This window comes from Eptesicus fuscus, chromosome 22 (genome assembly GCF_027574615.1).
Source record: "Eptesicus fuscus isolate TK198812 chromosome 22, DD_ASM_mEF_20220401, whole genome shotgun sequence".
In the NCBI taxonomy this organism is placed as follows: domain Eukaryota; kingdom Metazoa; phylum Chordata; class Mammalia; order Chiroptera; family Vespertilionidae; genus Eptesicus; species Eptesicus fuscus.
This window is the reverse complement of record NC_072494.1, coordinates 25,990,394-26,010,652: the sequence shown is the minus strand read 5'-3', so window position 1 is coordinate 26,010,652 and position 20,259 is coordinate 25,990,394. Positions and strand designations below refer to the sequence as shown.

Below are 20,259 nucleotides of genomic sequence, written 5' to 3'. Positions count from 1 at the left end.
CGTGCTCCGTGAGCATTTTATTTTCCATCACTGAACGCATCCCATGTCCTGGACTCACTAAGCTGTCTCATGCTGCCCTCCTCCCCACCCCGGGCTCCAGGCCAGGAGCTCCAGACCTGCAGGGCCTGCATGAAGGGACGGTCCATGAATGTCTGTGGAATGGATGTGCGCTCGAAGGAAGCCACCCTGCAGGCCCCCACCCCACCTCTGGGTGCCACCCCTCCGAATGTGTCCCAGGAAACAGGGAAGCACTTCCTCTGTGTAGTGTACAGGTTCTGCTGAGGAGTGTGGATGGTGCTCCCTCCTCAAGGCCATGAATCAGTGTTCAACTCCTTCAGGGAGCAGCCATCTCCAACATTTAGGGCTGATGCCTGCCCCAGTGTCTCACTGAGAGCACAGAGGGGAGTGGGGAGTAAGCAGACATTAAGCTGACTCCAAGGACTGAATGGTTTCAGCCCCACCAAACTGCCCTGGAGGAAGGACACATACGGTGTTTGTTGGTGACTTGGCAATGACGTCCTCACTGCCTCCCTAGAAACACTCCGAGGAGGGCTCCTGTCTGCTGCAGTCTCTCCTGCCTCATAAAGTCTGATGCCGGACTGCTGAGGACACAGCATTCTAAACACTGAGCTCCCTTGGGATGGTGCCCAGAGCAAGATTCTGGGAACACAAATATTTCCTTAATTCCTGGGGTGAAGCTACTGCCTGGAAGCCACTGGGGTGAAATCTCAGCAGGGGGCTTGTGATTCCCCAGCCTCTGTCCCCACCCTTCCAGCGGGGATACAAGTAAAATGAGTGGCCGGCCCTCTGGCCTTCCTCCTCAAAGGGACTCATGGCTGTTATTGTTGGCCCAGGCCATGACCCTGTGCTCAGGACAGTCGCAAATTCACATGTGAGAAGAGAATGTCCCTACAATAACCCTATGACCAGGGACATTCATCAAGCACTCGTTATGAGGCGAGCTCATCCCATGGGTTACCTTATTTAACATGACCCTATGAAGTAGGCACTCTGTGTCTGAGTTACAGACGAGCAGGTACATGAATTTCTCAGTGTCACATATTTTAAGGTTAGCACATTGCAGAATCGGAAATTCTAACGCAGCGCAGGCCAGGTGCCCACTGGCCATCCTGTTTCCATTTCACAATACCGCCGCTGACGGTTGGGGGCCTCAGGAGGATCAGGCCAAGGGACAGGACAGCCAAGGCAGCAGGATGGAAAAGGAGCAGAGAGTCAAGAGTTCACATGGAGAAAACTGGAAAGGCAACGTGACTGCTTCATCCAACAGAGGCACCACCTCCAACACGGTGACACAATACTGATCAAGCTTCTTAAACAAAAAAATGAAGGGTGGAGGGAGGCCCATGGATGGGGAGCACAGCCTTGGCAGGAATCTGAGATGCATGTGTGCACGCGCACACACACCCACACACACACACACCCCACAAAACAGAGTTCACTGACATCAAAAACACAGACAGCCTTCTTTTCCCTTCTGTTTTCTGGGTTTCTGCAATGCATCCCAGACAGAAGAATTCAACAGACTGAAATGGTAAAACGAAAGTCAGTGGCAAGGCCCAGAGTGGAAGCTTTAGAAGAGGAAATCGTTGCTTTTTTCCTGGAAATACCTCAAGAGGAATAAAAAGAGCCATTTGAAGCAAACTCAGTGCCAGTGAACAACTAGACAATATAAAACATTAGATGTGAGAAAGGATTTGGCCAACTGCAAAGGGCCACACCTCAACTTACACTCTACCTTAGAACTGACCACCCCCCCTTGGCTCCTACTTCAGCTTACAGACCCCTTTACAATGATTCCTATAATACTTTATTGCACATATTAAATATATATCTCTTCCCTTTTGGACCATAAGCTACCTAAGGGGTGGTTTATACTTCAATCCTTCATATGGGGACTACAAACATAGGAACTCAGTAATCACTGGCTAAATTAATCCATGACTTTTTATTTTGCCTTCCAATACCAAGCCAAAAGAACACACTGCTTCTTCCTATCCTTGAAATCTGTATGTCAGTCATCATGAACTTGAACTGACGTGAACCTAGATGCTCTTCTTTCAAGGCAGTCATAAATGAGTCCAGGCTTGGAAGTCAGGCAATGCCTGGCTTGGGTTTGATTCCTGGCTCTGCCACTCACTTGACGATTACTTGATTTTTCTGCCCCAGATTCTCATTTGTAAAATTCAAAGGCTAGGAAACTCAGAGAACCACTCCAAGGTGGAGTATTATTCTCAACACAACCACCACGAATGATTCTTTAAAAGTATATGTCAGACCATGTCATGCATCTGCTCAAAACTCTCCAATGGTTTATCATTTAATTCAGAGTAAAAGTCAAACTCCTTCCATTGGCCTGCAAGACCCTATAGGATCTGGCCCCCACATACTGCTTTCCTCTGCCCAGTCATGTGGGCCTCTTTACTTGAACTCTTCATGTACCTCCTACCTGAGGGCCTTTCCATTGGCTGTTCCCTCTGCATTGAGCTCTCTTCTCCAAGATACCCATGCGGCCAACCTCTTCTGCTGCTTCAAGTGCCACCTTCTCAGTAAGGCATACCACCACCTGATTTAAAATTGCAATCTAATCACAATCCTGATTCATTATACTCTGATCTATTACTTTTCCAAAGCGTGTATCCCCTTCTAACATATTCTCTATTGTTCCCTATGTATATGTGTATTGCCTGGGAGTCTCCTATGCTAATCTCACCAGCAAATCTTTTCCAAGAGCCCTAGTTTTTGTGTGTTTTGTATATTGATGTATCTCAAGTGCTTAGAACAGTGCCTGGCACACAGTGTGGGCACTCAATAAATGATTTTTGAGTGAATGAAGGTAGAGTGAAGTTAGTAAATTCCTGGCACACATAAAAGTCTTGATAATTGTAGCCACCGTTACCACCACCACTATCATCATCATCATCATCATCATCATCATCATCATCATCATCATCGGGTCAGTGGTGCCTCTCTTATAGTCTTGAGTAGAATAAAAGAGTTAAGGTGTATAATGTATCTAGCGCAAGGTTGGTACGTAGTACATACTTAATAAATATTTTATTTTTTCTTCTTTTGTGGCTTTTTATGTTACTCCCTTTTTATGGAGGACCCTTGTAAAGCAAAATCAACTAGCTAATACACATATAAGTGTCATACAGGACCATTTACTGAGCACTCTAGAGCTGTTGGTTAATCATTACTACTATTACCAGCTGAGTATCAAAACTGAATTTATATGACTTTGCACTCTTTTTATCACGATTCTCTGTATTAAGCAACTTTCTGTTACTTTTTTCTACAACCCATGAAGAAGGAGGAAATGAAGGAGAAGTAAAAAAATACATTTTAGCTTTCATAATACCTGGGTTTACATATATACCAAGGGGGAAAATACCTACAGAAAAAGAAAATGACATCACCAGCTTAAAGTGAAGCATTCTCTAGAAAGTTATATAAGCATAAAAATGATACTGAAGAATACAAAGGTAGACACTTCCATGTTAGTGGCTGGAAATAGACTATAGATGTTTTCAAGCCACCAGAAATACTAACTTTTTGTTTTACCTTTTCTTTTCTCTCTCCCATGTCAGTGTAAAGGGAATCATTTCAAATATTTAGCTCATGCTGATGCACAAATTCTGCCCGTGGATAGTTAATACAAAACACAGTAATCATTCGTGTTCCCTGCCCCTTGGAAATGCAGAGAATGCACAGAACTCAAAGGTCTAGATAAGACCGACCATCAGGGCAAGCTCCTCTGGCTATCACGTCCAACGGAGTCCTTAGGCTGAAAAAGCACCTGCATCGCCCTCCTTTCCTTAAAACCCCAAGCATCACTGCTGTGGGGCTCACTCATCCTTCCTCTTTCAGATAAATATTTCTTATCATTTCTTTTTCCAACTCAAAGCAATCCTGGAATGCTGAGTGGAGCAGTTCTAGCAGTTGTTGACGGAGTTGTCTTTACATTAGCCTGGAGGTGTGCCATTCTGGTTTTCTTGTAAAATGCTTTTACAAGAAACCATACTTTTCATGTCACATTAGAAAGTCAAATGGCTCTTTTATAAATTCTATACTTCTTTAATTGGAAATCATGCACAGATGCCAACTCTTTTACCATGCCACTAAATATATCTTCTGCATAAAATATGCATTATCTTAACTTCCTACTGGCCAATCCCTCCCTCTACTTAGGGGATAAATAGAGTTTATGTACCGGTGGTATACAGCCAAGTGTGTTTTGTCTGGGATAGTTTCCTGGAGACAAAGCTAAGGTGGAATTCACACCCAAGTTTAAATACAATCCAAGTTCAAATGGTAAACAAATATACACATTACTCCTTGAAAGTAAGAGGCAGAGCTGCAGGTAGGATCCTAAAGCCAGAAGTGGGATTATGTGAAGGAACTGTGGTATATTTACACAATGGAATACTACTCAGCTATAAAAAAAGAGAGGAAATCTTAACTTTTGCAACAGCATGGATAGAACTGGAGAACATTAAGTTAAAGAAACAGTCAAAGAAAGACAAGTACCATATGATTTCACTTGTATGTGGAATCTAATGAACAAAATAAACTAATAAACAAAATAGATTCATAGATGCTGAGTACATGCTGCCAACTGTCAGAGGGGAGGGGAGTTGGTGGCTGGGTGAAAAGAGATGAAGTGGGTAAAAAACAAAAACTCATAGACACAGACAACAGTGTATACCAGATAGGGGAGGGGAGTGTGGGGAGGTAGAAGAAGGTAAAAGAAGGATAAATGGTGACAGAAGGAGATTTGACTTTGGATGGTGAACACAATACAATATACAGATGATATATTATAGAATTGTACATTTGAAACCTATTTAATTTTGTTAGCCAAAGTCACCCAAATAAATTCAATAAAAACTAAAAAAAAAAAAAAAAAAAAATTCCTCATACCCGTCTGTACCACTGAGCAACACTGGTCGGGTAAGAGAGTCTTAGTTTATAAGTTGTGCATAGACCCTTAGATTGGCCATTAACTGAAAGGTACCCAGGCTCTAGCCAGCTTTAGTTTGCAAATATCCTTTGCATATGAGTTCCTGGTCCATGTCACAGCTCAGTTCAAAAGATTGGGATCACTCCTGTATATTCTGGGGTTATGACTGCTAATCTCTGGTGACTTCCAAAGGGATGAGTTAGGGAGGTGAATGAATATGTGTGTTATGGCATTATAGGCTGGTGGTAGAGAAGATTAGGAGAAAAATTAATGGAATTTTGTCTCCAAACGATTAAAATGTCCCAAGAAGAGGAAGAGGAGTCACATATTCAAGTCCTGGGTAAATCCTAACCTTCTTAATAGACTGCTGAAGGCCAAGTGGTAGCTGTGATGACAAGCAATCCCAGATGACCTATGTGCGATGCGCAAGAACAAAAAGGATGACATGTGTTGTTATGAAAGTTCATGTTTCTGAATAGTGGGGGAAAAGAGATCACAGAAGATGCAGCCAAATCTCCTGTGTATGTTGTTTGTATAAACTTATTCCTCCTGATAGTAGATCAATGACATCTTCTTTTCTCCCAAAACCTTTTCTTTCATAGAAAGAAAACGGACTCCTGAGTTGCTGCAGGAGAGGTCAATGGTTGGTTTAATCACTTCTCCAGGGGCCTGAGAAGAAGAAGCTCCGATAGATAGATGGTATTCTATAAGAGAGCAAGCATGCATATGTTAGCACAGCTTTCCCTTTCCCTCAGAGGCCCTACAGGGGGAAATCAAAGACTTGCTTGCTTTTGCCTCCTAATCAGCATTTGTTTTTCAAAGATTAAAAAGCGGCTTATTATTAGAGCTCCATGGGGTCAGGAAACTTCAAATGAAATAAGATTTGATATTGATAAACGCTGTGCTCCCTTCCGGAAAGATCGTTTCAATATAAATGCAGCCTCCTTAGACCTGCATATCCATTCCTTCCCCATCACAAGTCTGGAGAATACATATGACATGGCATTAATAGGTTTTTCTTACCTATTGGTATATGTCGCTCAAGCTACTGGTGTCCTCTATGTGTCAGGCACAGGCAGAGGCTGTATGTGGATGTGACTGAGCACAGATCCTGGGGCAGGCAGATGTGAGTCTCCTTCTAACTGTGGGAACTTGGGCCACTCACATAACCTCTCTGAGATTTCATGTTTCTATTTGGAAAATGGGATCGTTTGCTTGGATTAAAAGCAACAGTGGAGATAAAGTGTTTACCACCCTACCTGGTACACAGTTACCAGACATGAAACAGCAGCTATTATCATTGTCAGTCCTACCAGGCACTGAAGAGAAGACATGGTCCCTGCCCTCAGCGACCCTAAAATCCAGTGGCAAGACAAGACTTGGGCAAGTACTAGGACCACTAAAAGTGCCAGGCATTGCACAATGCCTGCCACAGATTATTTAAATGAGGTAGTTGTACATCTAGCCAGAACATCTGAAAATTTTATGCAGTAACAGATGGAACAGAATCATGCTTTCATTGCTATTTCAATATTATTTCATCTCTTACAATTATTTAAAATTCTGCCTTCTCTGGACACGCACTGGGGTACGGCCTAGCCCCCTTTCCTGATGCTTTTTTTTGATGTGTTGATATCCTTTTTTTCTAGTTAATTTCAGGTTACTGCAATGTGACTTGAGTCTACTAATCACTGTAACAGCTAAAATGTCATCGGTTAGATGTTAGGTATTATGCAAATAATTAAAATATGTTCAGAGAGGTCTGAGAAGAGAGTAAACTCATAAAGCAAAGATGAAATGCTCTGTTATTTCTACCTGGGAAGCAAAGGCCAAGATAAAGTAAGAAGTATAGGAGATGGGGGGAGGGAATGCCTATGAAAGATTAAGGGAAGTGGGAACAGGAAAAGGCAGAGAGAGTCTTCAGTCTGTGATGCAGGTCTAACAGCTTCGAAAGGAGAGGAGGAAGGAAAGAAGATGGAAATAAGGACTTCAGACTGCTGTGAAGTCTGAGAAAGTCTCAGCCAGCCACTGGGGTATCACAACTGGCAGAATGACCAGGCTCTATTCGCCTACCATGCTCAGTCACTGCCTGGGAGCCTCCAGTGAGTGAGGGCTGGGGCTGAATGTCACCTGGAGTCTGTCAGTTACCCACACTCCTTCCAGCAGGTTCTTGCAGGGAGGTCTGAGGGTGCACCTCCATAGTGGCCACAGATGGTCTATAAAATGATGCAATCAGAGAAGAACAAAGAGCTCTCAGAGACAAAAAGAGTGATTACTGAAGCTAGACATTCAACTGAACGATTGAAAATTAAAGTTGAAAAAAACTCTCAAAATGTAGAATGAGTCAAAGAGATAGAAATATGTAAAATTTAAAAAATGAGACATTAGAAGACCAATCCAAGAAAGCCATTATCCTATTAATCGGAATCTCAGGGAAAATGAGATATAAGAAAAAATATATCACGAAGAGAAGAGAAATTCCTGGAACTGAAAACTAGGTACAGTGTTCAGCACAATGAATTTTAAAAATACCTACACCTGGATGCAACTGCATAAAATCACCCAACACTAAAAAATAAAATAAAATAAAATAAAAAATAATCCCCAAAGCTTTCAGAAAGACACCACAGTTCACCTGTGAAGAAAGGAGAATCACAGAATGTCATCAGACTTGTAAAGAATTATGCTGGATGCTAGACAACAAAAGGTGGAGTGCTTTAAAGATGTTAAAGAAAGTGCTTTTCATTCTAAAACTCTCTACCTGGTCAATAATGAGAGAAGATTAAAGCAGCATGAAAGCATTTTTTTAAATGCCATTTATAAGCAACTTGCCTTAGTCACTGGAGGAGGTACTCCAGCACAATTGGAATAAAAAAGAAAAAAGAAGACAGGAGTCAAGAAACAGTTAATTCAACCAAATCAAACAATGATGGTAATTTTCAGGATGTTATTTATAGCAGATCTAGAAAACCTCAGTCCAGGCTGGAGTAAGAGGCCAGACAGGACCGGGAGGGAAGTCTCAATGGAATAAAAGGTGTGATTAACACTGATAATAATTGAGGATATAGTAAAATGTTGAAATGCCCCCTCTTCTACCAAATAAAAGGGGTACAAAAGGACTCCAGGAAAAACAAAAACTATAAGAAAACTGTGGTGCCCTTTCATGTCGGGCCCTCCGGAGAGATGGCTGTGATGCAGGAGGCAGAGATGAATGGGGTCCGTGACAAGCTGAAACGGAGCAAAAATGAGCCAAAGAGAAGCACACAGCTGGCACTTCTGACATCTGGAAGCTGAGAAGAAAGCAGCAGAGAAGGAGGCCAAGCAAAAGGAGCTCAGTGAGAAAGAACTAAGCCAGGCCAGTACTGCTGCTACCACTAACGATGTGGGTGCTGAGGAGGAGAGCCTGGACCCAAACCAAAACCAATGATTTCTGCAGCCAAGTAGTCCACCAACTAAAGGTCAATGGGGAAGACCCACATCACACAAGCTCCATGTAGGTGTGTTACTCATTCACTTCATTCAAGAATACAGCCATCTGCAGCCTGGGGACCACCTGGTGGCAGGTGAGATCCATACTAAAGAGCTTTTTGGGGGAAAATTCATCTCCTATGACTTGGAATCAAGTTGCAAATCATGCACAATTCCAGGAATTACAAATCAGAAGAAAAATTTATTCATATCAATAACAAACTGCATTAGGAGACATACTTGGAGTTCAGAGGAGTCCTGGGAAAACCAAGAAGGGTGAGCTGAACATCATTCCCGTTAAGGTCACAGTGCTGTCTCCTTGCATGCATATGTTACCTCATCTTCACTTTGGACTCAAAGACAAAGAAACACAATATTGTCAGAGATCCTTGGACTTGATTCTGAATGACTTAGTGAGGCAGAAATTAATCATCTGCTCTAAGATCATCACGTATATTAAGTTTCTTGGATGAGTCAGGATGCCTAGAGATTGGACCTCCCATGATGAGCATCATCCCAGAGGGAGCTGTGGCCACACCTTTTATCACCTACACAATGAGCTGGACCTGAATTTATATATGAGATTTGCTCCAGAATTCCACCAGAGGATGCTGGTTCTTGGTGGCACTGGCCAGGTTTATGAAATTGGGTACCGGTTCTGTCGTGAAGGAACTGATTTGACTCACAATCCTGAGTTCACCCCCTGTGAGTTCTACATGGTCTACACAGTCTACAAGGAGCTCATGGAAATCATGAAGATGATCTCAGAGACGATAAAGCACATTATAGGCAGTTACAAGGTCACTTACCATCCAGATGGCCCGGAAGACCAAGCCTACGAGATTGCCTTCACCCCATCCTTCAAAGAATCAGCAATAGACAGGAGTTTCAGAAAGCCCTGGGGAAGAAGCTGCCAGAAACTAACTTCATGGAAAAGCTCTTGACTGCTCTCCACTCAGGCCACAGCCAGGTTCCTTAATAAGCTTGTTGGGGAGCTTCTGGAAGTGACATGCATCAATCTCATAGATAATGAACCCTTTGGCCAAATACCACTGCTCTAAAGAGGTTCTAGTAAGCACTTTGAGCTGTTTGTCATGAAGAAGGACATATGCAATGCCTATACCAGTGATGGGCAACCTTTTGAGCTTGGTGTGTCAAACTTCGCCAAAAAACTGAGCATAACTTGGGTAGTGTGTCACTTTGAGTAAAAAGCATTATTTCGCAAATGTTTCATCCTCAGGAGCAGCAAATGTTTCATCCTCGGCATGCAGCCGCCTCAGCGGCCGTGTGTCATCAAAAATGGCTACGCGTGTCAGTGCTGACACGCGTGTCATAGGTTCGCCATCACTGGCCTATACTAAGCTGAATCACCCCATGTGGCAGTGGCAGCTTTCCGAAGAATAGGCCAAGGCCAAGGCCACTGGTAATAATGAGGCCATGTTCAGATGAAAACTTCTGCAGTGCCCTGGACTATAGTCTGGGGCATGAGCATTAACGGACCTAATCACCATGTTTCTCACAGACTCCAATAGCATCAAGGAAGTACTCCTGTTTTCTGCCACTAAACCGGAAAACTAGAAGGAAAATGTAGCAACTATTGATGCATTGGAAAGCACACAGCTGGCATTTCCTTCTAGAAAATAATCATTGCAAGTCACATAACTCACGCATCGTTGCACTTCTGCAAAAGATCAAGGACTGCAAGGGAATCCTTGTTTTACTGTCATAGCAAGCTACTTTGTTAATATTAATAACAGGAAGGGAGGAAAGGGGAGGCCAGGCATTATAAGCACAGATATCTGGGCCGCTTCACCAGGAAGCTGCAACTTTACACTCCTCAGGGAACTACTGGTCCATTCCCTGCAAATCACTTCAGGAAGGGGTCCAACAAAGGGAAGATGGGCGCATGCACAGTGAAGTTGGGGTGACATAGGGAAAGTGCTTGTCTGTCAGTCTAACCTGGGAAAAAGATAGTTGGCCAGAGGGGTGGAGCCAATGCAAGCATGCAAAAATTTGGGAATCCATAATCCAAGACAAACACATTCTCTTTCTCTTGTTCCTCTTGCTTCACTCCTGCTTCCTTGAACCTGCTCATGCTCCTTCCATAGCCAAATGGCCCTAGAATAAGGTGACCAGATTTTAACATTGGTAAAGCGGGACACCATTGATGGAGGGGGGTGTGGTTCTTAATTAAAAATTTGGTCTATATAGAGCAACAAAAATTTTCATAGAATGCAAAAATAGTACTGTAATATATTTTTTAAAATTTCAACATAAGTACAATTTACAAATATAATAAATAAAAAAATTATGTATAGTATTATTTTATTCTTTGGCATATTTCTCATTTGAGTGAATTTTTTTTAGTAGATTGCTGTCATTGTTTAAGAGGTCATGAATTTGCCGTAATGTAAGTCGTAAGTGTCACTTTCAAGGCCGGCGCTAGACTTTTTTGCCGCCACTATAAAATATAAATAATACGAGTACTGTCTGCTAAATTCAAGAAAATTTATGTATTTATGAAATAAATAAATAAGTTACTTACCTAAATTATCTGAAAAGCTGATTTGTAATGACATCACTTGTTTAACTAGCTTACTAGCACGCAGTACGATGTGTATCGTCTGAGAGACAGTTACAAAATGTTTTCGTCGTTGCCAATCCCCAAAAATGCCATTGTTCATTAAGTCCAAACAATGGTGGTCGAATTCTAACAACTGATCAACAATGCGAACTTTGATAAGCAGTTCTCGATAATCAGTTCTCAACAATTATTTGTTATTATTAAAGTTTAACATTATAAAGTTAACAAAAATAATATAAAACTCATATCCTGGCTAAATAGCCACATGGCCGCCGAAAACCGTATATTCCCTTCCCGTTTTCCTGCCGTTCCCTAGCTTGTCATGAATTCTTTCCAAAAATTGGGACTTTTTTAAAATGCCGCGGGACGCGGGACAAATTGTTAAAAATCAGGACTGTCCCGCCAAAAGCGGGACGTCTGGTCACCTAACCCTAGAAGCCAAATGGACCTGCCATGCAGTGGACTGCAGCTGGGGACACAAGCTAACCTAGCCTGATGCTGGACTTGACTGTGCAAATAGAGAGTGGAAAATCTGGGCACTGGCTTTAATCTTATCCCTGATGCAGACAAAATGGGACTTTTTCCATGTTAGGATGGAGGGAGATGGGACCTGGAGACTCTGGGATTTAATTCCACAGAAATAAAGCTTCCCAGGATACCTCATCCTCCCATGGGGACCTTGGGAAATTGTTATTCCCATAGCACCCCAAGAATCCCACTTTCACCAACAACAGGTGGGGACACAGAGGACTCACCACTGATAACACGTGTATATACTATCCATTTGACTATCACCAGAAAAGGGAGAAAAGGAATTAAGAATTCTGTTTATACTCCCTGTAACCAAATAAACTGTTTGTCTCTAAAAAAAATAAAGAAAAGAAAAATGGGTTGCAATAAGAAACAAATCCAAATGTGATGTCGATTTAGGCAAATGACAAAGTGGAAAAAAGGAAAATCTATTTGACTTTGATGCTGGGAACAGTCTCTTTAAAACAGTTCAAGAAACCTAGTATTGAAGCGATAGAAAATGAAAAGTAACCTAATATATTATTTGGCCAAGCAGTAAACTATATTTACATTGTTATACAAATGTAGACACTATTTATTCATTTTTAAATTTCAGAGTCAATCCTCAGACAAAGCAGGCATATAGGTGAAACTTCAGGACAAGTTGTAATTGTTAATAAATATCTGACAAGGTAAAATAATACATAGTTAACAGATAGAATGTGGGGTGGGGAGGTGATATGTAGAGAAAGGGTAAGGCCATCTTCCAAATTGGAATGATACAAAGTTGGTGGAAACAAATAATTTACTCATATTATTTATTATCACAGAAGTAACTAATGGAAGCATTAAAAATAATAAAAATACTAAATATTGGAAAGAGGATCGGAAAGAAGAGGTTAATGTGAAATAAGTGTTCATTTCTCGTGAGTTAATTGATAATGACTATACATTATAATTATGATATAGAGTTAGAATTATAGTAACTGTACTTGTGGAAATAACTAGCCAAAGAATTAAATACAGGAACAATGAAAAGAGATAAAAACAAATCAAGAGTTAGCTGGGAAAATATCAGTGTTTCTGAGTTCTTCTGTATTATTTGATTTGTACCGAGTACAATTATTGTTTTGATAAAAATTAAAATTAAAAACAAAAAACCCTTAAACCGTGCATTGTTTTAAGAAAATAGGGGTTGCCACTTTAGCTACATATTTATAGCACATGCATTCTAGAAGAGATTTTAAACGCTTTTCTGTTCATCTCCCTTCAGCGGGACAGAAGATTGTGTAACTAATTTCTTCAACTCCCCCATTGCCCCCTCCTCCCTCTCCCGCTCCAAACTCTCTAAAACACACACACACACACACACACACACACACACACACACACTCACAATGCCAGAATGAATAAAAAAATTGGCACAGTTCTTAAGGAGACACAAATATAGTAGTCACCATTTTTAATTGCCTGTCATAATTAAATTATTATTTCGTGCCCAAAATAAAACTGTACAGACACTGGCATATTGTGAGCATTAAATTTGTGGTGACATAACAATTAGAGGAGGGTTCTGTAACCACTGATCTGGACATCATCCAGGGCTCAAGCCTGTTCTTTCCCTGGTCCCCTTTTCAGCCCTTCAGGACTCAGGAAAAAAAAAGTATAGTTTTAATCTCACCTTTGGGTCAACAGTCAACGTGGTTAGGGAATCAACTTTAAACATATAAAAAATGAACATAATTAGACAGTGAACATCCATAAACACATGACTACCTAGATTCTACCATCAATATTTTAGGGATTTGCTGTATGGCGTATACCTATCCATCTGTCTGTCCATTCATGTATTCGTTCAATCCCCTGTTTGATAGGATTGTATCTTAATGGCCTAATAAAGATATTCCACAATAAATCCAAATCTTTTATATTAATGTTAGTAAGGAACCCATGGACAGATCTCAACAACAACAAGGGGTTGGAATAGGCTCTCTTGGTTAAAGCTTTGAATAGAAGATGTTTTTAAAGAAAGCATTTGTTTCTCACAGAAAGTAACCATCTGTTCTTTCTGACGAGTTCTTTGACTCCTGTCATTTCTAACTATGTCTCTAAAATAGATTTTTCAGAGAACTGCTTATGGACCAATGGGGAAGAGTTCTTAGGGAAAATTCACTGACTGGAGTGACCCAAAACCAGAGGAGTATGTGGATACAGCACTTCCTAGATGATGATGTAGATGATGATGATGATGATGATGATGATGATGATGATGATGATAGGTTTTGAAAAATGTCCAAAATCTGTTTCAAAATTACCACAGAGATTTGAACACCACATCACCAAATCCTGGAGGAATCTGAGAGGAAGATTTCCAATTTTGAGACTCAGATAAACATCTCTACTCCTGAGGGCTATTTGAATACCAAGATAATTTACATGCCCCGAGTCACATTCCATTCTTATTGACTAGATTTCACTCTGAGGTTTGTGTTTCTGATTCAAGTTCCTGAATTCAGGCCTCAAGCATTTGGGGTTTTGTTAATTTGTTTATTTGTTGAAAGGCGTTGTTGAGGCAGTGCTGGTCAGATTTTAGGTGCAAAGGTAATCAAGCAGAAGCAACCTGACAGCCATTTTTGAAGTGTAAACACAAGTAGTTTATATCCACCTCTAAACTAGGGAGCATCTATCCTTGGTGCCATTTGTCAGTGTCCTGGCATGAGATTTCACTTGTGCATTACATCTTTATGGGTGAATAGGGATGGAAGAGTGTGTTTTGGGAGAACCGGGGAAGGTGGAATTAGCAAGTGGTTGGAGAAAACTTGCTTTAAAAGGAGACAGGAATAATACTGCCAGGAAGGGAGAAAAGGCCTAATCTGCAAAGAGTATTGGAACATAAACAGAATCCTGGCACATGTCAAAAACACAAAAGTAAAGATGAAAAGTAGGAGAGAAGTGTGAGCATCCCCTACATTAATATAGACTAAATGAAGAAGAGGTATCTCTGAATTCAGCTAGGAAATGCTCAAGTAACCAGGTGGTGTCTGCTCAGATCTGGCCTGGGTGATAGGGTATGATAAAAATGAGATGAGTACTAGGGACTGATAAAATATCTCTGGAGAAGCTAATCTGACCCACAGCTCTAAGGATGGACCCTCATTTGCTTAAGCCGATCAGCACAACCCATCACCTTGGCCACAGTCCCTGGTTCAGGGATGGCCTTGTGGTCCTGGAGAGACAGGTACTCTCTCCTGGATGGTATACTCTGGTTGTGAAGCTTGGAAGTGCCTCAGCCATGTTGACACCATGAAGGAAGGCAGTCTTAGCCATGGAAGGCAGAAAAATCAGGTCCTTGAGGACAACACTGAAACACTGGATCAACCCCTCTCTGAAACTTAAATGACCCCAGTACTTAACAAGTTTGACCTCATCATTAAATAGCTACACATTGGTAATGGTGTTGTCATAGCCCAGAAAGCATCACTAGCTTAGCTAATAGTGCAGAATTTACCCCTTATTAGAAAATAATATTTTATCACATCCTCTGGCACATAGACAATGCCCAATTCAAATAGGGGATGAAGAAAACAAATCTCATTTCACTCAACACATATTCTTGCTGAAAACCAAGATTAGAAGCAAAGATATCACATGTTTGTGTTAGCAGAGTGGTGGAGGTGGTGGTGGTGGTGGTGGTGGTGGTGGTGGTGGTGGTGGAGGAGGTGGAGGTAGTGGAGGTGGTGGTGGTAGTGGTGGTGGTGGAGGTGGAGGTGGAGGTGGAGGCTGGTGGTAGTGCAGTTGTGGCCATGAGAAGTGAGGAGGAGTTGAACTTGAAGTACAAAATTATATGGAGTATATCTCTCCCATTCACCCTCTGTGACAGAGATTAAAATACCTGAGCATGTAGGAACAGTGATCAGCAAAGAGGTTTCTTCATATTATCTCAGCTGCTCTTTCAATTTCACTCTATTTCTGACAGCCGCAGTTCACAAGAGGAGAGAGATGATATACTTCTCTTCTGATTTTTCAGGGAAGAGAGCTACCTAAAAGGGAAAATAATATCCAATAGTGTAATATTAGAATTCTGATCTGATATTGACTTTTCTAAGGAACCATTGTATCCCCAAATAGTTTCTTTCCACTATTGGTAAATAACTCTATCTTTTCCAAAGCAGAGATAATAAACCAACACAGTCTTACTGAGATACTCAGAAAATCTTCTAATATAAACTATTTGAGAAATACTCAGGTACTAGCAGAGAGAAGAAATTACAGCCAAAAGAAACAAAGGCGGCCATTTCCTTAGTATTTATTTCCAGGGTTGTGTGCCAGGCTAGTGTATAAATTGTCAGTGAGTAGCACCCAGGAGCCCTTTCCTAAGAATCCTAAACAAATTTCAGAGATCAAACAAGGCATCATTCTGGTTAGTAAACGAGGTCATAAAGTGATTACACCGATTTCCAAGGAACCATTGCGTGTAGGAAGATTTTTTTCTCTTTATGAACTAAACACATTAACTTTTATAGAAGCTGATTTTCTTCTGAGAGCAGCAGTGTATCTCATTCATCAAGACTGTGTGTTGTGTGTTACTGGGAGACAGAGAGTTAATAAATATGGTGCAAGTTAAAAAAGAGTGGCTCACCACTGGGGAGGAATAAATGAGAAGAACTGGGCGATTACAGAAAGGGATCCGCTTCCTTAATGCCTGTGTCCTGTGCCAGATCCCTAAGGCTACTCAGATGCATGAGTGTAAACAACAGAAAGGTCAGGGATTAGCCTCCAAGTAAATATCCAGTGACTTCTGGGGCTTAGCCCAGGAGAACATGGGTCAAGGCTATCATCGAAGTCATTTATGCACCAAGTACATCAAGAGGTAAATGAGAGAGTCTCTGCTCTCGTGAGATTTACACTCTATTTAGGAAGACAGATCATGCACAAGAAAGGTGGGATAGCATGCCTGATACTATCAGACAGGGCTGAAGGCGTTACAGTCCTGATATTGCAGGAGCCCAGAGGATTACAGCGAGCTTGGGTAGTTGGGGAGAAAGAGGTGATTTTGAGCTGGGCTTTGCAGAGAGAGTACTAGTGCTAAATGGTTGGGTGGGTGAAAATGTGTAAAGGGAAGTCAGAGAGGTAAGAAGTAAAAGACGGATTCTGGGAAATCCATGTCTTTGCATGCCCACAAATTATTTCCTCATTTCTCCTTTTTAAGCAACAGTGCTGTATGTAAAGGAAAATGATTGAATGAATAAGACAAAGTGCCAAGGAGGCCTTCTAGATATCCCTCACTACAACATTTCTATTGTAGTGCTGGCTTTCTATGACTTCTATGTGTGCAATTACTTTCTCAAAGTAGAAGATATGAAGAAAGGAACCTGTAGACTCCAATCATGATAGTCCTTAGCAAACTAAAACGCAACAGCAGTCCTCCAGAACTTCAGAATAATAGTGACGTCCTCATGTGAAATCACTTTAGGCACAAGATGAAATATTTTTTTAAAGTTTCCTGGATAACTGCTTAGGAAGAGATTTCAGGTCAGGAGTTAAATTAAGAAACTAGTCATTGAGCACTGGGACAAATCCATTCACATGTCGATCTCTGTGGTCATCTGCCATATTGCCAACACAGGCCTCAATGCCATCATGTGGATGGAAGGGAAAAAATGATAATATGGGAAATGATGACTACATCTGCTGTAAGTGTCAATGATCCTGGAGATCTTTCCTGGAATTGCTGAATGGTTTCCATATTCTTAATGAGCAACACCTCTTGGGAAGGCAGTAGTGATGTCATGTGGACTGCAGAGCCCTGTTAAACTTGAACTCAACATCAATTCAGCTGCCTTTTAAGGTAATAATTTCATCACTTGAAATGCTCAAGCCATGTGTACAAAGCTTAAGTCATGCTCTTATCCTATTTCCTTCCTTACCCATAGGGCAATCTCTGCTACCTCCCATCCTAGAGAATGGCCCTACCATTTATCTATCCAGTGACCTAAGCCAATAACCCAGACTCCTCTGTTTTTTTTTCTCACTGCAATTCCCACTCATTTCACTACTACTCTCTCAGTAGTTTTCCTGTCTGTCCCTTCCACCCCCTTCCTATTGCTACTGCCACTGATCAGGTTCGCACCATTGTGCAACTAGAACGTTACAAGTGTCCTAACTGGCCTCCTTTGCTCTTCTACAACCTATTCCCCATACTGAATGAGGAGTCATCATTCAAAAACAATTCTGTTCTTATTACTCTCCTAATTTAAATCTTTCCCTGCTTCCAGGACAGAGTTCAAACAATTCAGCTGGCAGAGACAAGTCTTGAAGATCTACCTCATGAACCTTATCCTTTACCACACCCTCCTTTCTTATCCCACAGTCCAGCCAGGATGAATTATTTTCACAATCTCTGAACACACACCTCTCCTTCCTGCTTCCACATCTTTGCCCAGGCTTCCTCATGTGGAATGTTCTCTTTGCGACCAGATCTACCTGGGCCACAAAGCTCACCTTTGAAGGCTCAGCTTAAGAATGATCTACAAAGTCTTTCCTGTCTGCTCCTTTAAGAAGAATCATTTCTAATACAGGGCTCCCTTGAAATCTGCAAAACATAAATTCAGTGCATGGTCTTCTGGTATCACACACCTATTGTGCTTCCTGGGTTCCCTCTCAGGCTGATGACGGGGATAAAGACGCCACAGTCATCCTTGTATTGGACTCATATTTGTATTGCCAACTGGCCCCATGTTAGGCTCTGCCAAAGGAAGTGCTGGAAAGAAGCTGCAAGCCTGGAGAAGGAAGGGACTTGCCTCTTCCTGTCTGCTGCTTTTGGCTTCTTGTCTGCTTCCTGTTCCGGGGAGCAGAACTCCAGCAATTCTTTACCCTACTGCAGTAGCAGCTGAATCCAGTTTGCACTTTCTCCGGCCCTTCGGAACTAGCCTCCTTGTGCCCCACAAAGAGACTACGGCATGGGCCAGCACCCCTCCTTAAGGTCTGGGTCCCAGCCCTAGGGACACCTCCTCCAAGCTTCTAAATGTTAGTAATTCTAACCTCTTTTCTTGTCCCACATAGAGGTGGGAGCTGCTTCCTGCAGTGGCCTCATGATGCTGTAGCGTTCTCTTTTTACATTTTTATTTACCTAGTTAACAGCTACATCTGGTTAGCAATTCTTCAGATTAAATTTACTCTGTGTAAATAACTGGTGTGGTTTTCAATTTCTGACCGCACCCTGACTAACACAGAACCAAAGAAGTCCTTTTTGCATGTGGGTTTCCAATTCAGATTTCTTCCCATAAAAATCCGAAGGGATTAAAAAATACTTTGCGATGTAAAAATCCATCCCAAAAAAGTTTACTTCCAAAGCATGCACTGAATTTATGTTTTGCAGGTGATTTTATTCAGGACACCTTCACTGACCTGCCCTTTGACATCATTGCTTAGCAGACCTCCTGGCTAATTAATGTCAGTTACTTCCTCCAGGGCCAAAAACAAGCCCTTTGTGACTTACTCCCAACCCGAACCAATGGCACTCTTGCTTCCCATTCCAGTCCCCTTCTGACTGCCCCACGCTCCTGAGTATGAGCACGTTCGCCATTTGCATACGTCTTCTGCCCTTCCCGGCCACAGCCTGAGAGCGGGATCATTTCATCTGCTTCTGAGAATCCCCACCCCACGGCTCAGTAAACGGTATACAAATAAAAAATGAAGGAATGAAGTGAATAATCAGGGAAGAGGAAAACCCATTTGCTCTGAGGTATCACTGTTTATTGGGTGGGAGGCCTTGGGCACAACAGCACTTGATAAACATTGCTGATTACTTACCAGTATAATCATGACCCTGGTTTCTCGTGAATGCCTCTGCCTGTTTGGCTCTTGTTATTTGGATCTAGGTCTCTTATAGGAAACTTTCATTTAATGTCTATGCATGAGTGATGGAAGCAGTCATTAGCCGGAAGAGCATGAGTTCAGAGTCGGAAAAACCTAGGTATAAATTTTGAATCCACCACCCACTACCTATATCCCCATCTGTATATTGGAGTTATCTGTATATGGAGTAAACACTTATTAGGTGTGATATGCCAGATATGTTCTAAATGTTGTACATATATTAACTAACTTAATCCTATTATATTAGCTATTTACTATTATTACCCCCTTTTAGAGACAAAGAGAATAGTCTCAGAGGTTAAACAGCTTGTCTAAGATCACCCAGCTAGGCGTTCTCAGGGTCCAGGTGGAGAGCCAGGCAGTCTGGCTCCAGAGCCCAGCTTCCTAACCATCTGCTCTATTGCCTTTTTCCTTTCCTGATTCCCAGAAATCTCCCTCACTGAGCTAATATATGTTGAGGGCGTGGCCCATCTAAGCACGGCATACAAGGAGCGAATCTGGCACCTGGGGAAGGAATTCAGAAAGAGCCTGCATTCACTGGCGTGGGCTCAGATTAGATTTACCATTGAAATGACCTGGCTACTACAACTGTTGTTCTTGTGATGAACAATTTGGCGAAAGCCTCTGCCTCAAATAGTAGCAGCACATTTCCCTGCCACCCTTCTGGATAGCTTGGTGAAAGGTATTTGGTTCTGTAATGTTTCTTCCGTGTTGCTAAGGAAAAGGTGCTGTCATCAGATAAAAGGCATGAGATGAACATGGAGCCACGTAATGCCACTAAAACCAGCCACTAAGTGAGCACACATGATCCGTTTACCCTGCTTTGGGCTTCTTCCCC

The 20,259-nt window shown here is 41.8% G+C and overlaps 1 pseudogene; it reads left to right on the top strand.

Annotated features, from left to right (window-relative positions):
* Positions 1-8,164: 8,164 nt before the first annotated feature.
* On the top strand, positions 8,165-10,093 carry LOC103290119 (lysine--tRNA ligase-like; annotated as a pseudogene).
* Positions 10,094-20,259: the final 10,166 nt, after the last annotated feature.